We start from the raw sequence: 21,752 nt of genomic DNA, 5'->3' as shown, positions 1-21,752 counted from the left end.
ACATTTTAATGTCATCTTCAGAATCCATTGCTATATCCAATTACATCTCTAATTACAGAGGGAAAATATTTAGATGGGAAACTTGGCTTATCCTGGACTTGAAATCTGAGCATAAACCATGGTGACAGACAAAGGCCTCACCTCATCAGATTGTGTCTGAAGCTGAAAGTTATCTTCATGGTCTCTAAATTTAACGGTTAAAGTTACTCAGAGACACTCAAGGTCAAATTGGAGACAAATGATTAATTCCTGTCAATAAATGTTTCTTTCTTATAACTGGAACTTAATTACTTGGGCAAATGTACACACACACAAACACACATACACACACAAAATCTCATGAACCAATCACACAAATCAGTTATTGAATATGCTTTTTAAAAGTTCAAGTTCAAATGAAAATTATTACAAACGCAAATGAAGATTAGAAAAAAAACTTTGAGTTAGCTCTAATTTAGAAAATTCCCATAGTGAGAAGACATAGTAAACATCTAATAGCTTTTGTTTTTAAATGATTCTTTTAAGATTTTATTTGAGAGAGAGACCAAGAGAGAGGGAGCCCAAGCAGGCAGAAGGAGGGACTGAGAGAGAGGGACAAGCAGACTCCCCACTGAGCAGGGAGCCTGACTTGGAACTCGATACCAGGACCCTGAGATCATGACCTGAGCTGAAGGCAGATGCTTAACCGACTGAGCCACCCAGGCGCCCGATTAAATGATTCCTTTAAGTAGTTACACAGTATGAAGGAAAAGACCCAGGATCCAGAAAAACTTTCTACGTGAAGGAGTAGATTAAATTAACTTCACAATAAAAACTCTGGTCATGCCAAACAATAAGGACTGTTTTTGTTTAATATATTGTTTTAAATTTTTAAAAATTAACTTGCAAAATAATTTCTAGAGGTATTTAATTTCTTTGATGCCAACTTGCTTTAACAATGAATTTTCAATTGTTCTGTAAAATTTGTTAAACTTTTCTTAAGTATGCAGAAATGCACAGCTCACAGAATCTTTGAAAACCGAACATTCCCACGTAACCAGCATGAGCTAAGAAACAACCTTATCAAGAACCCCAAATGCCACCCTCGTTGTGCCCTCTTCTCACGATGCCTTTTAATTCACCAGGTCAAAGTGGTTTCTACAAAATGTCATTTCTGGAGCAGGTGTGACGCGAGACTGGCCTGCCATTTCTGGTTCTGCTGGCCTGAAGCGAAGCTAGTTTGTGCGAAGCAGCTCCCTGTAAAAGTGGACACTGCTCTGCGTGGCTGACCATGGAGCTCTGCTGCTCTCCCGTCCTTCAGGAGAAGCTGACTTAGGTGAGGGGACAGTGTGGGGGAGGAGAGAAAAGAACACTGGACTTGGTAGGCTGTAAAACCAGCCTCTTGAGATTCAGATCTTCTTCCTCCAGTTATTTGACCTGGAGCGACTCAGCTAACCTTTCACAGCCTTAGTTTCCCTTATCGATCAAAATAAAGATGTATGATTGTATGGTCTCTGTTTTGTTCCAAGGTAGAAATGTTACAATTTCATATGGAAGGATGCTTGGACACGCAGGTGAGGTATAAACACGTCAGAAGGTAAAGAAGTAAGTATTCTCTCTCTCCGTCAGTACGGTCTGACTAGAGGGCCTTCTACCATTTACCTTTCTGTTTCTGGAATCATGTGTTCAGCCTGGATTGGAATTTTTTGATTATCCCTTCTTATGTATTTACGATGTTAATAAATAATTCCTAAGACCATCAGTTAAGTGTACAAATTTACTGTTTCCTTTTTAGTCTCCCATGACAATATAAAGTAAAAGGCCTGGGCTTCCATCAGCCTGGCCTCTCCTGAGCCAGTCGGAGATGAATGAGTCCAGCATATCCACAGCATCTCACGCCTCCTCCTGGGGTCACCTGTGTTCCGCAGGCATAGGCAGTTTGCCACACATATACATGAAACATGAAATACTCAAAATGTGATGCCCATGAGGGAGCAGAAGATTTCTGAGGTGGGCCTTGTTTAAAGATAGGGAGTAGGCTGATTGTTCTGCAAAGCTACTTTATACCCCAAGAAATATCTTCAGTGACTGTACAACAGTAAAGGACATACATCAGCTTCTATTTAAGAACATCATAACCTCTGACAATTAGTTCACATGAATCACTGTCAGGGAGAAATCTCCCAGCAGCAGTGACTAGCCTCAGTTTGCTGTCTGGCTGAGATGTGATTGATATCGGGATCAGAGTAACCTTCCAACTTCAAGCCAGAATATGGAAACTGCCATGAGAAAGAGAATTAGAAATCTCATAATTGACGTCCCTTTTGCCCTTTCTTTATCATGATTCCAATATCTTCCCTGCACTTTCCCTTCTCTGATTCATCAGACTTTTTCTACGTGATGGTAGAGTAAGCCTGGCAACAGCTCGGCTCCAATTGTTTGCGTGAGATGAAGACGAACCAAACCACGGCCTGTTAGCTACAAGTTCATTCCTTTGCTTCACCACAGTGAATAAACAGAAATAAAGATCATGAACAAGTTGATCTCAATTATGTAGAAACATCACAACGAGCCCTCCAACCTTCTCCCCTAGCCTCGTAAATACTATCCTCATACGGCAGACAGACTCACAAAACTCCAGATTCCATTTTCTTTTCAATTTCCACCTGTTACTTAAAAAGCCAGTTCTTCGCAGTTTTCCTCTGATCTTATTTCAGTATCTACAGCAGAACTGGACAGAAACTCAAGTTTTAGTAATGAGTATACAACTTTGTATGTGTAGTAGTCTCCATAGATTTAGAGTTTTTCCTTTTTCCATTCACCTAACCCATCAATTAAAAAAAAATTGTTTAAACTAGACATTGTGTGATAAACTCAGAGCAGCAACTTTCTCCAGTCATATTCAGTCCACATGAGATACTTAAGGATGTAATAAAATATAAAAGAGCATATTTTAGCGGCTTGCTATTTTGAAAAAGGAAAAAAATCCCTTCAGACAGTAATCAATTGCATTGTGGTGGAGATTTCTGCAAAATACATTAAGCAGTTCGCGCCTGTGGCAATGGTCACTGCACATATTTTGGAATGTCTCCCAGACTCTAAGACTTTTTCCAGACATCCAGGAGGAACTTTAGTATGACAGAGATCCTGCTCTGGGCCTTGAAAAAAAAAAAAAAACTGTAGAAGGAAAACTTTTGAAGGTTCAGTTTCAGCTGGATTTTGTTTCTTAGACAGCCGAGTTGCCTAGGTTATGGAAAATGCTAGTAATTACGGAGTGACGATAATCAGAAAAGTTTCCCCCTCTGTCTTTTTTTGTCTGCGGCCTTAATTAGTTAATCAAGGTTTTGGTTAAGCAGTAATGCAACTTTGCTTCCTAAGTGTCTTTACAAGCAGGGTAGAGTCTATCCCACCCCAGATACTGAAATCACCAAAAGAGATTATGATAATATTTTCTAATTATTAGAAAGAAACAATAAGATATATCTCTGTTTACTGCCCGCTAGCTGTAAGAGCAATCTTAAATTTGCTCAGGAGTTATGCCTTCGGGGAGGAGACCACTGGATTTAGCAAGCGCTCTTTAACCATCTCTTTCCTCTGTCATGTTTAGATTTAAACTCTTCCCTCAGGAGGGGCTTTTCCTGTGGTTAGGAACGAAATCGGAGTATAGAAACTGACATAGTTTATATCTGAAAGGACATATTGATGTATGCTAGAGCCAAACATTTTCCACAGACATACATTACCCTCTTTCTTCTCTGTCTCAAAGGCGTAACTTTTTTTTTTGAAGGGGGGGGTACATTTTGTGGCTTCTATAAATCGAATTCATCTTACCAACGAAATAAGTAAATGAAAGAAAAAGTTTTCCTAGTCTTTTTGTTTCATGTTATATCTTGGTGCCCTTTATAGTCTTCCTGATTTGCTCAGCTCCAACATTATTTTTTGTTGTTGTTGTTATTCTTATATTGGCTTAATAGTCCCATTTTGCTTAAGTTCCAGCTCAGTTTTACTCTGTTCTCCAATCTGTACAGCTCCTGGTGTGAGAAGCAGGTGCTTCTTGGCCTCCATTCTTCAATTCCAGTCCTTTCTGCAAGGGCTGAAAGTCAGTGGTCCTTTAGGGAGGCAAATGTCATTTTCCTTATCTTAACTGATTCTCACATTTATTTGTTTAGAACCTAAAGAGGCAAAGAAAAAGCATGCTTGCTTGCTCGTGATTTTATATGTATTGTAAATTGTATGTTTATGTTTTATATATATATATATACACATATATATATACAAAATATGCATATATATACAAATGTTAAATATTTTATGCCATTTACAAGATAGGTAGTTTGGAAAAAGCACTAATTTAGGAATCTGAAGAATTGGATTATGCTTCAAGCTTTGCAGGGTGACCTTGAGAAAAATCACTGAATTTTCTTAAGTTTTAATATTCTCATCTGCAAAATGGGAATAATACCTGCCTTGCCTAAATTACAGCTTTATTACAAGAGCCAGATGAGATAGTCTATGTCAAAATACTTCTAAGGTAACAGCTGTAAAGAGCTCAGAATGGTATGTGGTGCATGGTAAACACTACAGAAGTGTAAGTTACAATATTAATATTATCATTATTATATAATTATTATTAAAACTGCAGAGCACCAGACAAACAAATAATCACTCACTAGTGCATTTTTGATAGTTGTATTATACCACCTCATGATTAGTAACATTTTTAAAAACTGTAATTTTATAAATCTATTTAGCTATTTAAAACAGACTTCAGTAATGCATTTTCCAGGTGATGAAAAAAAACGGCCTCTGAAAAAAATCACCAGCCTATATGAGATGCTCATTACCTGAGCTGACAAGACTTTTCTGGAGCTCCAGCTGTGGATGGGCAAGGACCAAGGCAGGAGCACCACAAATATAGTACTATGTTACTATGGGGCTCTTGGAAGGGGTGTCAGAGTCCCCTCCCTGCTTTCATGCAAACAGCAGCTCAGCCTGGCCTCTCTTAAGATGAATGAGTCCAGCATATTCAAGGCAGTTCTTGAGATACACTATCTCGGCATCTGGATGAACAGAAATGTCTACTGCACCAAAATCATGTCCAGCCTCAGGCAGAGCTGAAAAGTCATCAGTGTTCACCCGTGGGGCCTGTATTAGTTTGCTAGAGCTGCCCTAACAACATACCACAGACTGGGTGGCTCACCCAACAGAAATTGACTTTCTCACAGTTCTGGAGACCAGAAGTCCAAGGAGAGGTGTCAGCAGATTTGATTCCTCCTGAGGCTCTTCCCTTGACTTGCTGATGGCTGCCTTTTCTCTGTGTCCACACATGGTCTTTCCTCCGGGTGCACCCCCAGGATACCCTTGTATGTCCAAATCTCCTCCTCTTATAAAGACACCGCTTATAGTAGAGTCTGCCCTCATGACCTTGTTTTAACTAAATCACCACTTTAAAGGCCCTATATCCAAATATAGTCACATTTTGAGTTATGAGGGTTGGGCTTCAACATTTTGGTGGGGTAGGGAGGGACACGATTCATCTCATAATAGGGCTTTCTCTCCTGGTTACTTCTCCCACCAGTTACTTCCTTTCCACCAGGGTCCATGTGGTTCAACATATTTTCTTTTCCTGATGGATCCCTACTGCTCATTGCTCCAGATTACTTCTAGAGAAAGTTAATCTGAAGATGTTAAATTACGACCTCTTCTATGAGCCTAAGCCTGGCAAGTTGCAAGGACCAGAGAGTCTGCAGGACAGCATTTTATTCCTTAGACTAACATAAGACCAAAAATGTGGACAAGTCAGCTTTATCAGTCAGGGTTTTCTAGAAAGACAAAACCAATAAAGTGTGTGTGTGTGTGTGTGTGTGTGTGTGTGTGTAGGTGTGTAGGTGTGTGTGTGTGTGTGTGTGTGTGACAAAACCCAAAATATATAACAGGGTGAACAAGCTTGCTGCTCATTAATAAATCCTGAGATCTATAAGTCATTGTAGTGTGGTAAAGAAGTAAGACTCAGCTTCTACCAGTAATACTTCATGGACAAAGGGAAATGTGATTAGGGCTATCACAGGAATTCAGAGAAGGAACAAATTAGTCTGGGGTGCTTGGGGAGGCTTCACAAAGAACAAGAATTTTGAGCTTGATCTTAAGATTTGAATATAAATTTTCGAAGCAGAAAATGAGCTTAGGGAAGATTTCAAGTCAGCAGTTCTCAAAGTATGGACCATGGTCCCCTGGGAGTCAGCAATACCCTTTACAGGAGGCCCACATGATAGCCCCTCATAGTCAAAATTATTTTTATAACACTAATGCATTATTTGTCTTTTTCACTGTGTTGACATTTGTCCTGATGATTCAGAATCAATGGTGGTAAAACTGCTGGTGCCACAAATCAAGGTAGGGGTACCAAACCGTGCTAGTAGTTACATTCTTCAATGCCAAGCTGTTGCAGCTAAGAGAAGAAGAAGAAGAAGAAGAAGAAGAAGAAGAAGAAGAAGAAGAAGCAGCAGCCACCGCCACCAGATTTGCTTAAGAATATCCTTGATAAAAGAATAAAAATTATTAATTTTTAAAAATCTTCACCTTTCTATATGTGCCTTTTTAATATTCTGTGTGATGAAATGGAGAAGTACACATAAAACACTTCAGCTATATCCTGTAGTTCAATGGTTGTTTCAAGGAAAAGCACTTGTGTGATCTTGGAGTTGTGTTTACTCTGTGGAATACCATTTTTACCTGAAAGAATCACTGACAGACAGACTATGGTAATTCAAATGTATTGCATACTCTAAGGCTACAGTTCCATGAAACTGATTCAGTTGTATGACATTTCAAGGAAAACAACAAACGGTATTAGTTGCCAATCAAAAAATTAGAGCTTTTATGTGAAAATTAAAATTTCGGAAAACTTGCCAGCTTCCCAGTACTTAAAAACTTACTTGATACAATCCATGGCAATATTAACCAATGTGACTTTTAAATATTATTTAATGAAATTGATAAACATTTGGAACATCTACATATCATTCAAAGAACCAATATTTCTCAAATGTCTAGTGCACAATATTGCAAAATCATGCATGCATAAAAGATCCATTCAAAGTGCAAACAAGACAACGTGGATTTTAATATCATAGACGATGAAAAGTTAATTGATATGGTTCTGGATCTACATTGTAAGTAATCTTTAAAAAATTACTGTTGTTGAGTTTTGGTGTAGTATTAAAGAAGAATATCTACACAATTAACTGAAAAGTTTATTTAAATACTCAATCCTTTTCCAACTACATCTCTGTTAGAGTCTGGATTTTCTTCAAATTCTCCAACTAAACAAAACATCACAACAGATTGTAGAAGCAGATATGAGAATCTGTTTTTGACTAAGCCAAACATTAAAGAGATTTGCAAAATTGCAAAATGATGTCATTCTTCTATTTCATTTGTTTGGGAAAATAGTTATTTTTCACAAAAATTTATTACTTAGGACAACATACAATGGGTTTGTTATTATTTTAAATAAATTGATGCATATATTTTTATGTTCTCCGTTTTAATTTCTAGTATGTTATATATCAATAGATATAGGCTATAGTCCATATAAACAAAGGTACTTTGTAAGTATTTAAAGAATACTTTCAGGGGCACCTGGGTGGCTCAGTCAGTTAAGTGTTGGACTCTTGGCTTCCTGCTTGGGTCATGATCTCAGAGTTGTGGGATCAAGCCCCACATGGAGCGCTGCACTCAGCACAGAGTCTGTTTGAGATTCTTTCCCCTCCCCGTCCCTCCCTTCTCCTCCCCCTGCCTGTGCTCTCGTGCTCGCTCTCTCTCAAATAAATAAGTAAATCAATAAAATCCCCCCAAAAAAGAATACTGTCAGAACTTAAAGGGATCCTGAGACCAAAAAGTCTGAGAACTACCACTTCATTTAAAGGCATTAGTTTGTATAAAAGCAAAGATCACGCAAGGGAAACATAGTGAGTTCCTGAAGTGAAAATTGGCATAGGCTTTTCTGAGGAGTTGGCTGGAGAGGAGGGTAGGAAAGTTAACCAGGCAGATTATAAAAGAAGCTGCATGCCCTGATTAAAAGTTTGAACTTCATCCTTTACACAATGGCTTTCAACTTTCATGACTATAACCCATGGTTAGACATACATTTTACATAAAACAGTACCCAAACACATGCATGTTTATATAAATAAATTTAAAAAGAGCCAACTTTCCGAAAACAATACCGTTACAAAATGTGATGTATTCTATTTTATTTTCTATTAAATTTTTAAAAGTTCAATGCAAGTCACTAATTTGAATTCACTATTTATTAATAGCTTGCAACCTGTAATTTTTAAAGTACTGCTCTATGTAATGGAGAATCAAGGGGCAACAGATGTTTTACCCAAGGAAGTGACATGATCACATTTTGTTTGCTTTTAGAATCACAACGTGGCGTGGAAGGTGAAACATTCAGGAGATTGTTGTAATTGTCCAGGAGAGTGATGGTAAGGATATGACCTAAGCCGGAGGATTGAGAGCAGGCACTATATCTGAGAGAAAAAAGGACTATTAGGATTTGAAGACAGATGATGTAGGGCTTGTAGAAGAAGACGTATCTATGATGCCTTCGAGGAAGTTTGTAATTTGGGAGAACTGTGCAGCTGCTGAGGCAATTAACTAAGATACAACATTCAGGAGAGTAATAGGTTTTCAGGGCACAGACATGAAGGTAGAAATAAATAAATAGAGTTTTGGATGGGCTGGATTTCAAGTCATTCAAGTAGCTGTCCAAGATGGGAACAGGAATTTGATTCTATTGAAGTGGAAAGAAACCAAGTCTGAAAATAAAGAAATAATTGGCTGTAGGTTTCCATACTGCCATTTCAGGAACACTGCGTTAGTCCTCTCAGTCTATACACACTGTCAGGTGTGTTCTTTTTGAGCACAAATAATACATTGTATTAATTTATGGGAACTAGCTATGGTTCTAGAAGATACAGTATCACTAAAAATAATAAAACAAAAAAATATATACCAGTTTTAAGTTTCAAAATAAATTCACAAAAGCCATTATATTATGAAGTTTCTTCAACATGGCTCATTATACAAAAAAAGAAAAAAAGAAAGAAAAAGGAGCACATATGGTCCATGTCAACATGTGTCACAGAGCTGGGAGATGTTACACACTGCTAAGAAAATCTTTTTCATGACAATAAAACCTCAACGTGCAAAAGGATATAAATACTTTATGATCCAACTGTAAGAAAGTGCTACACTCATTTTTTGTAAAGATCTGAGAAGAAAGGACACAAATGTTCATATCATATGAGTGGAGAAATGTTAAATTTATAAGCATTCAAAATTTAGGGCACAAACCCCAATTCGATTCAATTAGTTTCTTTTTAAAAGCCTCATGTCAAACTTATCTATTATTACTAAATACGTGTTTAATGGCAACAAAACCCTTGGCACAGATATTTTGTTAAAAAATATCAAAGGTCTCTATGACCATTAAAAATGTGGCACAACATTTTATCCAGTTTATAGTAATGGAAATAAAGAATCAACCTGGTTAAGCAGCCTTGCAAATATCACACACTACATAAATAACCAATTAGTAATCAAACTTATATCATAATTTATCCACTGTATCACACAGCCTTGCAACTGAGGAATTGCACACATTTTACTCTGGTACCAAGCCCATACAGAATGCTCTTATTTAATAAAATACTGGAACTAAACATTTTTCAACATGCATGGATTATTAAAAATAACCCACTGTTATACAAAAGCAAACTTCATGGGCTATAGAGAAGAAATGCAGATAAATAATATGATAAATTCTACTAGAAATAACACAAGTCAACTTCACGAGGAAATGTGTTTACCATGATCATCAAAAATCTTAAAAATAGATTCATATAGTGTTAAACACATGCAAAATGTCTAGGATCAGATATCATATAAACAGCTTGCTGCTGCTTCTAAAATGTTGTTCCCTAATAACCTGGTTGGGCAGCTCAGCGACCAAAAACCGCTCCATGACCCGGACTTGTCAGCACAATGTTTATGCTTCGGTTTCTCCGACCAAAAGAGCCTGAACACATCAATGAAATGCAACACCGAATCTCAGCGGATGTAGCACTTGAGGGCTTGCAAGCAATCTAAACATGGGGTCTGAAGAAAGCAGCCTGTGGCTCACCCTTTGGGGAACACAAGGTACCTTAGTTACACAATAGCAGTTAGCAGATCAGAACAGAGATTAAAGAGACCTACCAGCTCATTCTTCGTCCTGAACATAATATTTAATCATAGCCAAAGACTAAGCAGAAGTTTAAATTACAAGTCTAACTTCCTGTTTTGTAATTTTTAATCATCAGTTCTCCCCAGTGGGGCTCAGGTTATATGGTTATTGTCTCTATTCAGGTGTGTTCTGTTTTATGCAACAGATAATTTCTAGAAATAGGGAAAGGGGTGAATCACATTCTTATAATTGTATTAATACTTCCTCCAGTGACAAATGTCATCATTTTAGATTAAAATCCTTTAACTTTAGATGTCTCTGACTTGCTATTGGTTAACCTTCTCTCAAACAGTAAAGTGAGACTATAGTTAACATTAAAATTCACCATAGAACCAAACCAGTTAAAAGGACTGGGTATATTCGTCCTTTGTAAAGTAAAAAAAATTATATTTGTTAAAAAATCGGGGCGCCCGGGTGGCTCAGTCGTTAAGCGTCTGCCTTCGGCTCAGGGCGTGATCCCAGAGTTCTGGGATCGAGCCCCATATCAGGCTTCTCCGCTGGGAGCCTGCTTCTTTCTCTCCCACACCCCCTGCTTGTGTTCCCTCTCTCACTGCCTGTCTCTCTCTCTCTCTGTCAAATAAACAAATAAAATCTTAAAAAAAAAAAAATCATGTTCTTCTTCTTATAGCTGTGGCACTATCATATGTATTTCTTATATCTATTTGATATTTTGAAGAATTTCAGGTCATCTCATTCAGATTCCATGAAATATTCCAGTCACTGTGCAGTCTGAGTGACATAAAATTTAAAAACATGGTCTATACTCTCAAGAACGCCACCATTTAGTAGAATAAAACACACACACACACACACAAATTATGAAGTATACCATATAAAAGTAGATATACAGTTTAGAAACAGAACATTTGAAAGAGTGATTAATCAATTCTATGAAAGACATAATCTAGCAAAACGCACACAAAAAGAAATAGATAATCTGAATAGGCCTATTTCTGTTAAATCAATCAAGTCAATAATGAATAACCTTCTAAAAAAATTAAACCACTAGGCCTTAATGGTTTTATTGGTGAATTCCACCAAACATTTAAAGAAATGATATGAGTTCTCTACAATTTCTTACAGAAAATAGAGGCAGAGGGAACACTTCCTAACTCATTCTACCAGGACAGCATTACTCTAAAATAAAAACGAGATAAAGCCATTGCAAGAAAGGAAAATAAAACATCAATATCACTCATTAGCATAGATGCAAAAATCCTCAACAAAATATTAGCAAATCAAACCTAACAATGCATTAAAAAAATTATCCACTATGACCAAGTGGAATTTATTCTAGGTATGCAAGGTTGGTTCACTTCTCAAAATCAATTAATGTGAGGGGTGCCTGGGTGGCTCAGTTAGTTAAGCGTCTGCCTTTGGTTCAGGTCATGATCCCGGAGTCCTGGGATGGAGCCCCACATCTGGCTCCCTGCTCAGTGGGAAGTCTGCTTTTCCCTCTCCTTCTGCACCTCCCTGCTGCTTGTGCTCTCTCTCTCTTACTTGCTCACTCTCTCTCTGTCTCTCAAATAAATAAAATCTTTTAAAAAAATCAATTAATGTGATCCCTCACATCAACAGGTTAAAGAATAACCAAAAAATCATATGATTACATAAATAGATGCAGAAAAAATATCTGACAAAAATCCAACACCCATTCATGATAAAAACTCTCAGCAAAGTAGGAATAGAGGGGGGGAACTTCTTCAACTTAATAACATACAGCTACAAAAAAACGAACAAAAAACCTAGAGCTAATATCACACCTTAGTGAAGAGAAACTAGATGCCCTCTCCTAAGATCAGGACCAGGAAGAATGTCCCCTCTTATTATTCCCTGTTCAATATCATGCTAGAAGTCCTAGGTAATGCAATAAGAGAAGAAAAGAAAGAAGAGCTATACAGATCGTAGAAGAAGAAATAAAACTGTCTTTGTTTGCAGATAATGTGATTGTGTAGTAAATGTCAAAGAATTGATCCAAAAAACTCCTGGAACTAATAAATGATCAGAGCAAAGTTGCAAGATACAAGGCTAATATACAAAAGTCAATTGTGTTCTTATACACCAGCAAAGAATAACTGGAGTTTGAAATTAAAAATAAAAAACCATTTATATTAACACCAAAAAGAGAGAGAAACACTAAGGTATATATCTTAAAAATATGTACAAGATCTATATAAAGAAAACTATAAAACTGATAAGATAAATCAGAGAACATCTAAATAAATGGGAAGATATTCCATGTTCACAGACATGAAACTCAATATAATTAAGATGTCCATTATCAATTTGACTTATACATTCAATGCAAGCCCAATCAAAATACCATCAGGTTATTTTGTAGACAATGAAAAACTGTTTCTAAAATTTATATGGAAAAGCAAAAGACCCAGAATAGCCAACATAATACTGAAAAAGAGCAAAGTCAGAGGACTGACACTACTCAACTTCAAGACTTACTATAAAGCTACTGTAATCTCAAGAGAGTGTGGTATTTCTGAAAGAATAGAGAAATAGATCAGACGAACAGTTAGAAAGCCCAGAATATAGTTAACTGATCTTTGATAAAGGAGTAAGAATAATCTTTTCAACAAATGGTGCTGAAATGACTAGACATGCACATAAAAAAAAAAAAACAACCCTACATCTATACACTGATCTTACACATTTCACAAAAATTAACTCAAAATGGGTATAGACTTAAATGAAAAACACAAAACTGTGAAACATTTAGAAAATAAGATAGGAGAAAATCTAGTGACCTTGGGTTGGGTGATGAGTTTTTAATTAAGTTAAAAACCTCTGCTATATGAAAGACCCTGTTAAGAGAACGAAAGGATGAGGCACAGACTGGAAGACAACCTGTGCAAAACACAAACCTGATAAAGGACTGGTATCCAAAATATGCAAATACCTCTTAAAACTTAACAAGAAGAAGAACCCATTGAGCATATGAAAAGAGCTCCACACCATATGTATGTCATCAGAGAATTGCTCACTAAAATAATAATGAGACACCACTACACTATTAGAATAGCTAACACCCAAACAAAATAAAACAAAACAAAAACTGACAATATCAAATAGTGGTGAGGATGTGGAGCAACAGGAACTCTCATTCATTGCTGGTGGGAATGCGAACTGGGACAGTTACCTTGGTAACTTCTTACAAAACTAAATATAATCTTACCACACAATCCAACAATCATGCTTCTTTGCATTTACCCAAATGAATTGAAAACCTACGCTCACACTAAAACCTGCACACAATGTTTATAGAAGGTTTTTTTCATAGTTGCCAGAACAGGAAACATCGGAGATGTTCCCCTATCAGGGAACTGGAAAACATACTGTGGTACATCCATAGAATAAAATGCTATTCAATGATAAAAACAAACTACTAATTAAGCCACAAAAAGATATGTGAAAACTCAAACGCATATTGTTAAGTGAAAGAAGGCTGTCTGAAAAGGCTATATACTGTATGATTCCAAGCATATGACATTCAGAAAAGATAAAACTGTAAAAATAGTAAAAAGATCAGTAGTTGTCAGGGGTTAGAGGAAGGAGGTGGGAGAGGGGTGAACTGGTGAAGCACAAGGGATTTGTAGGGCAATGAAACTTTTGTATGATACCGTAATGGTGAATATATACCATTACACATTTGTCAAAACCCATAGAACGGCACAACACCAAGAATGAACCATAATGTAATAACAATAGTTGCTAATAATATAACTGATAATAATAATAAACCATCATTGGTTCATCAACTGTAACAAATGTACCATACTAAGGCAAGATGTGAAAAATACAGGAAACTGTGAGCAGGGTAAGTGGGTATTTGGAAACACTGTACACTCTGCTCAACTTTTTCTGTAGATCTAAAACTATTCTGAAGAGCCTATTAATTTTTTTTTAATGTAAATACATGGTTCAGGAGTGGAATCTTTAGCAGAGTGTTTAACTCTTCAGGAGAGGGAGGAAAGGGCTCAACAATTCAGGGACAGTAACAGAGACTGCCGAGCAGGATTTTGAAGGGCAAATTGTAGTTTGCTATTCATTTGGTAAAGGGCATTCCAGGTCAAAAGAATAAGAAATTGGACTCTAAATTTGAGTAAATATTTCTACATTTATAACAAATTATAAAAAGAATTATATTGCAGAAGAGTTTGGAGGCATAATGAAAAGCACACCGTCTTTCAAGATTAGAATCCTGTTTCGGCTAGTGGGAGGTAGCACATTGAATCTGGCACCAGGCAACTGGGATTTGAAGTTCCTTCCAACATTTACTAGCTAAGTGATTTTAAACAAGTTATTTAACCTCTTTAAGTCTCACTTTTCTCACCAATGGAGTGAAAATGTGGAGTTTGTGCCTTAAAATGTAATTGTGAGTTAATTTACATAAAGTTCTTAGACCAGAGCTTGGTACCTGCTAAGTGCTATAAAAGTGTGAGCTATTATCATCGTCATTATTACTAAGAGTAGTTATTAGCCATGACTTTAAGCAATCCCTTTTACCTTTCTGAGCCTCAGTTTGGGTAAAAGTAACACAGGATGATAAACCACCTAACTCGAGTTGATGTAAGAATTGGCGGCCGTGTAAAGTGACCCGAACAATGTTAAATCATCCAATAAGATTAATAGCTGCTATTTTTAAAATTTTACTATACTAATGCATAATGGTGAGGTGAAAAGAATGGTAATCGAGAGAACTTGGTCTTGGCCCTAGCTCTGCTACCTGAGATGCTGTTTAGCTTTCCTAGCCCTGGTTTCCTCACCTGTAAGGTGGAGGGTAATCTCAGGACTACCAAGAGGGACAAAGTGATCAATCTTTGAAGTGTATAAACACGTAAAATAAAGTAACACTATTTGGGGGAAAATGAATGTACCTTTCAGTCACATATTCCGTATGTATTTTATACTACCTAAATAAAGCCCAAGGTGATCTAAAGCAACAGTATTTCCCCAAACCTACAAGTAAATGAACTGAGACACAAGGACTAAGAATCATGCTTGTTAAAAGGAAATGGGAGAAATGAAGAGCAACAGAATATCCAAAGGAATATAAAATTTAGTATAATCTGAGTTTTCTTCTGCAGAAAGAAGAGAAAATATAGAAAATGAGAGAAAATGGTCTTCTGAATTTTCTGAGAGACGCAAAGTGTCTTTGAAGGACAAGAAGATGGAAGAGAACCTTAAAGTAAAAACGTGCCAAAAGCTAACCCAAATGCACGCATCTAGAGTGACTAGAACAGGACTCCTTGAGCACTCAGCCAAACATTGTGGGACAAACCAAAAGAAGAATAAGGCTATTATCTGTTTGAAAGAAATCATGGTCTCATTGGAGGAATCAGATCTACACTCAGGACAAAAAAAAAAAATTTTTTTTTTTGAATAGTAAAATAACCATGCCTGAAAATGGCATCAGTTCCTGTTGGGAAAGAAAAAGAGAAAGGGGTTCCAAGGGCAGTGTAGAAGATTTTCATCATAACTGTAATTACTATTTCTAAGGATCTGATGTAAATATGTCACAATGCTAAGATTTTGTTAAAACAGGTAGTATTTTTATTCTCCATTCATATGTATACATTAAAAGCATTTCATAGTAAAAACTGATGTAAAAAGAAGCAAAAAGAGAATCATGAACATCATATGGCTGGTACCAAGTATAAGTGGTATTTTTAGAAATCACTAGGAGAGTGGTGAGGGAAGGCAGGTGAGAGAGAATTATAGCAAGTTATGAAAATGGGTAGGAATCTGTTACAAAGAAAGGAAGAAGAAAAGATGTGCTCAAACTTAAGACTGGAGCTTAGAAGATGGTGACATAAAATGGTTAGGTCCCTCTGGGGAAATCTTCTGTCATCTCTAAGATGGGCAGGATATGAAGAGAACAGATTACACTGTACAGACCAAATGGCCAAAAAGAGTAGCTCCCTGCTTAGAGAAGGCAACTTGGATGGTAATGTTTTCAGAGCTTAGGGAAATTAACCTTGCAGAACTAGGGCTTTCAACCCATGGTCCATGAATGGACCTCTGGACTAGAGAACTTTGGGAAGTTTTATTTTGTGAATGGGCACAATACTCTGAGAAAAGGTCAATAACTCTTACAGTGTTCTCACATGGGTTTAAGACCCCAGAAGTTGAAGAACCACTGGTCCACTGGTATAGACAGAGTATACTACAAGGTTGACAAAGTACCCCAAACCCTTTTATCAACAACTGATTCTAATTCCTTCAGATGGCTTGACCATCACTAGAGGGCAAGAAATCCTTGGAGAGGCAGGAGGTAGCAATATTTGCATCAAAAGACATAGATGCCTGGATCCTGGATCTCTCAGAAATGGCTAAAACTTTGTTCTAACCCCATACCATCTTTAGAAGAGAGGGGCATTATCCTTCTGTATTACTCCCCAGAAAAACAGAAGTAAGTATGGTCCATTTTATTCTGTGTTTGGTACTACCTCAAGGGGGGTCAACAGAATAGAAGCTATATTTCATCACTACAAAGTTAAAAACAACAACAACAAAAAAAACCAAAAAAAAAAAAAAAATGACACAAGGTCAACATCAGAGTCCACATTCCCAAACCCCTGTTCAGGTCATGTTGTCTTTCTGGTTTATATCTCCACATTTCTTGGAATTTGTAACCGACATTTAAATTAACTCTTATGCACTCTGCACTTTGAGGTAAATTTGGTTGTAAGCAAAAACAACTTCAAAAGTCTGAAGTTCTCACTCCCTTTAGGACCCTAAGAACCCAAAAGATGTTCTGTCATCCCCCAAACTCAGGAATGTCTTCCCAGAAAGTGAGTTAAAATGACATTTCTGCTTATTCCTATTTTTGTTGTAATTACCCATGAACAACTTTTGGTTTCCTTCCTTCTCACATTTTGCCCTTTTACCTTGCAAATGAGCTTCATTAAACAGCAGAGCTAATTATTTTTTTTTTTTAAGATTTTTTTTTTATTTATTTATTTGACAGAGACAGCCAGCGAGAGAGGGAACACAAGCAGGGGGAGTGGGAGAGGAAGAAGCAGGCTCATAACGGAGGAGCCTGATGTGGGACTCGATCCCAGAACGCTGGGATCACGCCCTGAGCTGAAGGCAGACGCTTAACCGCTGTGCCACCCAGGCGCCCCAGCAGAGCTAATTATTAAACAACGTAAAATTCAACAACTCTTCATAATAAGATCGCTTGGAATTAAAGCACAATTTTTATTGAGGATGGGCCAACTTGCTCAGACAAAAAAATAAATAAATAAAAATAAAAATATGGCTTCTTAGGCATTTCTACAAATTTATTATGATAGTGGAACTAATCAATAAACTCTTCTACATAATTTTATTTTCAGTTTCAAAACCAGCTATAAAATTAACTGAGATAACTTGATTAAATTATTTAAGTCTTTTTTTTTTTAATCTAGCTATGAAGCAGTGTTTGTAATACATTTATAAAAGAACCTCACAAAATGGCTTAACAATTACAATATTCTAGAAGAATGATTCCTGAGTGCACAAACACATTAAAAATCCTCTGTTCAGGCCAGGTTGCTGTATAATTCTGAATGCAGTATGACCTTGCTTCCCTTAGAGACCCACTGGAATTTGGCTCTTATTTCAGCCTTTCCTTTGCCAAGCATATAGAATGAATTAGGTGAAGCTCTGTTACAAACTCTCTCCACCCACAATAGAGAGCTGAGTGTTTTAAACCCACAGTTTTAACTTAAATGTAAAAATGGTTCCACTTTCACAACTGAGTTCCACTTCCCTCTCGCATCTGCTCGTCTTTCCCCCTTCATTCCAATTTTACTTCCCAGCGAGAGAATAAAATTGGAACAAATGTAAACAGGAAACCTAAAATAAACAGTCTAAATGCATATTTGTAGTCTTTTAATTTCAGGTATTCACATACTGAAGGGGCCTTTGGATCTCATTGCTGATGCAAATAAAGAAGGACGCATCAGGAGCTTCCTTCAATATCATTTTAGCTTTGGTTCCCAGCCCATCCGAACCTCTTGGGGCAGAAAGCAAAACCCACAGATGAGCGAGGCCCAGAGGAGCTGCTCCTATGTAGTAACTGAAGGGCTCTGCAACCTCCTTTTCCTACTCTCTTGTCCCCTCTTTTATCACCACTACTTCTCTTCCAGATTCTTAGCACACTCTTGCGCTTCTGATTCCCAGCTTTTAGAGAAAAGCATCCCATTAATTAATTACTATAAGATATACAGCATGTAAAGGAAAGAACGTGAATTTACAGGCAGACCAGCTGGGAGGTCAGATCTCAGCTCTACAATTCAGCCACATCAAGGAAGGTTACTAAACCTTTCTGAGACTTGGTTTCTGCATTTGTGAAACAGGGAAAACAGGAGAATGCACATACCAAGTTCCTGGACCAGATTCAGGACTCAGTAAATTCTAAGATGCTCTCTCCTCCTTCCCTACGTCCAGACTTTCACCTCCCAGAAGGGTTTGTCTTTTAAAGTGGACCATATGGAGAGAGCAAGTTTTAACTGGAAACAATGAATTGCTAAAAGCGGGATTTTAAGCCCTTAGCGCCTCGTCTGGGGAGGCGTTCTGGGGTACTGCCACGCTCTCTGAACCTGCTGCTCAATACTGGGTTGAGGGTAATGTTTAGAAGGGAGAATAAACACTGCCAAAATCCTCAACTTCTAAACAAAATCAATTATAAATTCCTATTTTCATTGACCAAATTCCAAACTGCAGAAAAAAACTGCGGCCCCTCTGCAGTTGGGTTATTTTACGTGGTGGGTATGTTTTAGAAGAGTTTTGTGGGGCACCTGCATGGCTCAGTTGGTTAAACGTCCAACTCTTGGTTTCGGCTCAGGTCACGATCTCATGGGACCTGAGATGGAGCCGAGCACTGGGCTCCGTGCTCAGCAGGGGGTCTGCTTGAAGATTCTCGCCCTCTGCCCCTCCCCCCACTCACGCAGGCACATGCTCTCTCAGAGAGAGAGAGAGAGAGAAACAAAAGCTTTTCAATTTAAATTGTTATAAATGCAATGATATTTGTTTTGTGACCATTTTCTCTATTTGTTTCATAATTCAGGTTGTCTGATGCTAAATTTGGGCTACATATCTAAATCCACATCAGTGTGGTTAGAATCATTTGGGTTCTTAGACATTTTCAACACCCTTTAATGGGAAGATTGTGAAAGATTTCATACAGCTGTGTAGTTTTACCCACTTCTCTCCACACATACTTTATAATGGAAGAGATGACTCTTCGATCTATTCTTTCTATCTATTCCTATATCCATGTCAGATGGCAGCATCTCCCCTTGCACCCTGCATTCTCTTTTGGTACTCTGCAGAGATTCTGGAAGCCAGAGAAACAGCCACCAAAACATATGCTTTCCGTCTCACAGGACAGACAGTCTAGATAGAAATTTTATACACACCTAGATACACATACAAATGCACATCAAAAAAATGAATAAATAACAAGAAATCCTTAATACAAACTAGAAAAATGTTTGGTTTAATGGTAGATTCCACTTTTAAGATATAATGAAGCTCCGTCTATACCAGTAGTAACCCATTAGTGACCTGAAGTGTTAATGCCCCCTCCAACCTAGAGATTTTTAAATCATGAGAATGCTTCCGTATCATTGCTTCAACTACAGATTCTTTTTCCTGATCTTAAAAGTCATTTTTAAAACTCTCCCTGAACTACAGAATGATTCCATATAATTTTTGCTCCTTTTTTTTTTCTCAATAAGTGACCATAAGCCACTCGAGGTCAGGGACTGTGGCAAAATTAACTTTGCATTGCCAAAATTTGGCAGAGTACCATCCAAGAGCTTTCTGCACGCCAAGGCAACATGTTTGTCATCTGGATTCAGCAGTGAACAAAAGCGATAAGGCTCCTGGCCTCCCAGGTCTTACACCAGGGAAAAATATACAAATAGGTATGTAACTATATATTGGAATAAACGCTCCAAGGACAAAGAAGAAGGTGCCAATACAGAGTATGACAAAAGAAGGTCATTTAGACTAGAAGGGGAAGTCAGAGAAAGCATCTCTGAAAAAGGTCACATTTATGTTGAATCTTAAGGCCGAAAGGATATAGGCCCTAGACTGGAAGGAGCACTCCTCAAAGGAGGAGGGAAAAGGAAAGCTGTGGTCAGAGGGGAAAAGGAACAGTGTGGTCAGAGTCCTCAGAGGAGGGGGAGGGAGGGGCAGAGAAACAGGAAGGGACCAGGGAGTGGGGGCCACATTTAAGATTTTATATTGTATCCTAAGTGCAACTGTGGCCACTGGAATGTTTTAAGCAAGAACGTGAAAGACCTTATTTATGCTTTTAAAAGATTACTCTGGGAGTGGCCTGTGAAAAGGGGAGAAGGGGTGGAGGCAGATGGTGAAAGGGCCTTGTGGCCTCTAGATGAGCCATGACTATAGCTTGGACAGGGCCGGTGGCAGTGGGACTAAAGAGAAGGAGGCAGAACTGAGATCTATTCTGAGATAAAATTAGCAAGAATTGGGGATGAATTGGAAAGGGTGTAATGAAGATTACTCCTAGTTTTTTGGCTTGAATAAAAAGACAGATAAAGGGTGTTTTCCAGGTGGATAAGAATGAAGCAAGAGCTGGTTTGGGAGAGAGAAGTGGGGATGGGTAGGGAGCACTGCAGGAATGTAATAGTAAACATAATGACCTGCGCAACATGCAGAGTGAGCAGGATAGAGTCCTAATCCTATTATATACAGAGAGAAAATAGGCTCACAGAGCTAAAGCAACTAATCGAGGGTCAAACTATTACCTAGTAGTACAACTGGGTTAAAAATGCAGATTTTACTGTTATTGTTGTGGTCACATTTTTTAAGTACTAATCTAGTAATTTCTACTACAGGGCCCTTATTTTCCAGCAAGAAAATGTTTGAATCTATTACCAAATAATTTTAAGCAACTGATGAGTTTTGCCGTTCTAGTAATTGAGGATTTTATCATCTGCCAGACCAAGCATACCCTTTACTTAAAAAGTCCATAATGTTTACTGTATTTGTGTTTTGAAACCCCAAATCATTGTATTTTCCTTAAATGACCACACAAATAATTCCAGAGTATTTAACAAGGTTTTGCTTAACACATCAAAAAAAAATTTATTTTTTTTGAGAAAGGGAGAGAGAGGCCTGGAGGAGGAGGCTGGGTCTACGGGGAGGGGGAGAGAAAGAATCCTAAGCATGCTCCTAGTCCAGCACTGACCCCAATGCTGGGCTCCATCTCACAACCCTGAAATCATGACCTGAGCTGAAATCAAGAGTCGGACGCTTAACCGACTGAGCCACCCAGGTGCCCCAAGACAACCAAATTTAATTTACGTTAATTTGTTTTTTTAAACTTCAGATAATATAGAATATTTTCAACATCATGAAATTATATATTTATTCATAAGGTGGGTAAAACCAATATATTTAACTTTCCCAGAAATTATTTGCATTTGAAATTAGAACTGGCTAATTG

At 37.6% G+C, this 21,752-nt stretch overlaps 1 protein-coding gene across 6 annotated transcripts in view; it reads right to left on the bottom strand.

Annotated features, from left to right (window-relative positions):
* DNM3 (dynamin 3) overlaps window positions 1-21,752 on the bottom strand; it is a 524,278-nt gene that overhangs the window by 178,917 nt on the left and 323,609 nt on the right. The gene's annotated exons all lie outside the window — the stretch shown is intronic.

This window comes from Ursus arctos, unplaced genomic scaffold (genome assembly GCF_023065955.2).
Source record: "Ursus arctos isolate Adak ecotype North America unplaced genomic scaffold, UrsArc2.0 scaffold_2, whole genome shotgun sequence".
Classification (NCBI taxonomy): Eukaryota; Metazoa; Chordata; class Mammalia; order Carnivora; family Ursidae; genus Ursus; species Ursus arctos.
This window is presented reverse-complemented; position numbering and strand designations above follow the sequence as displayed.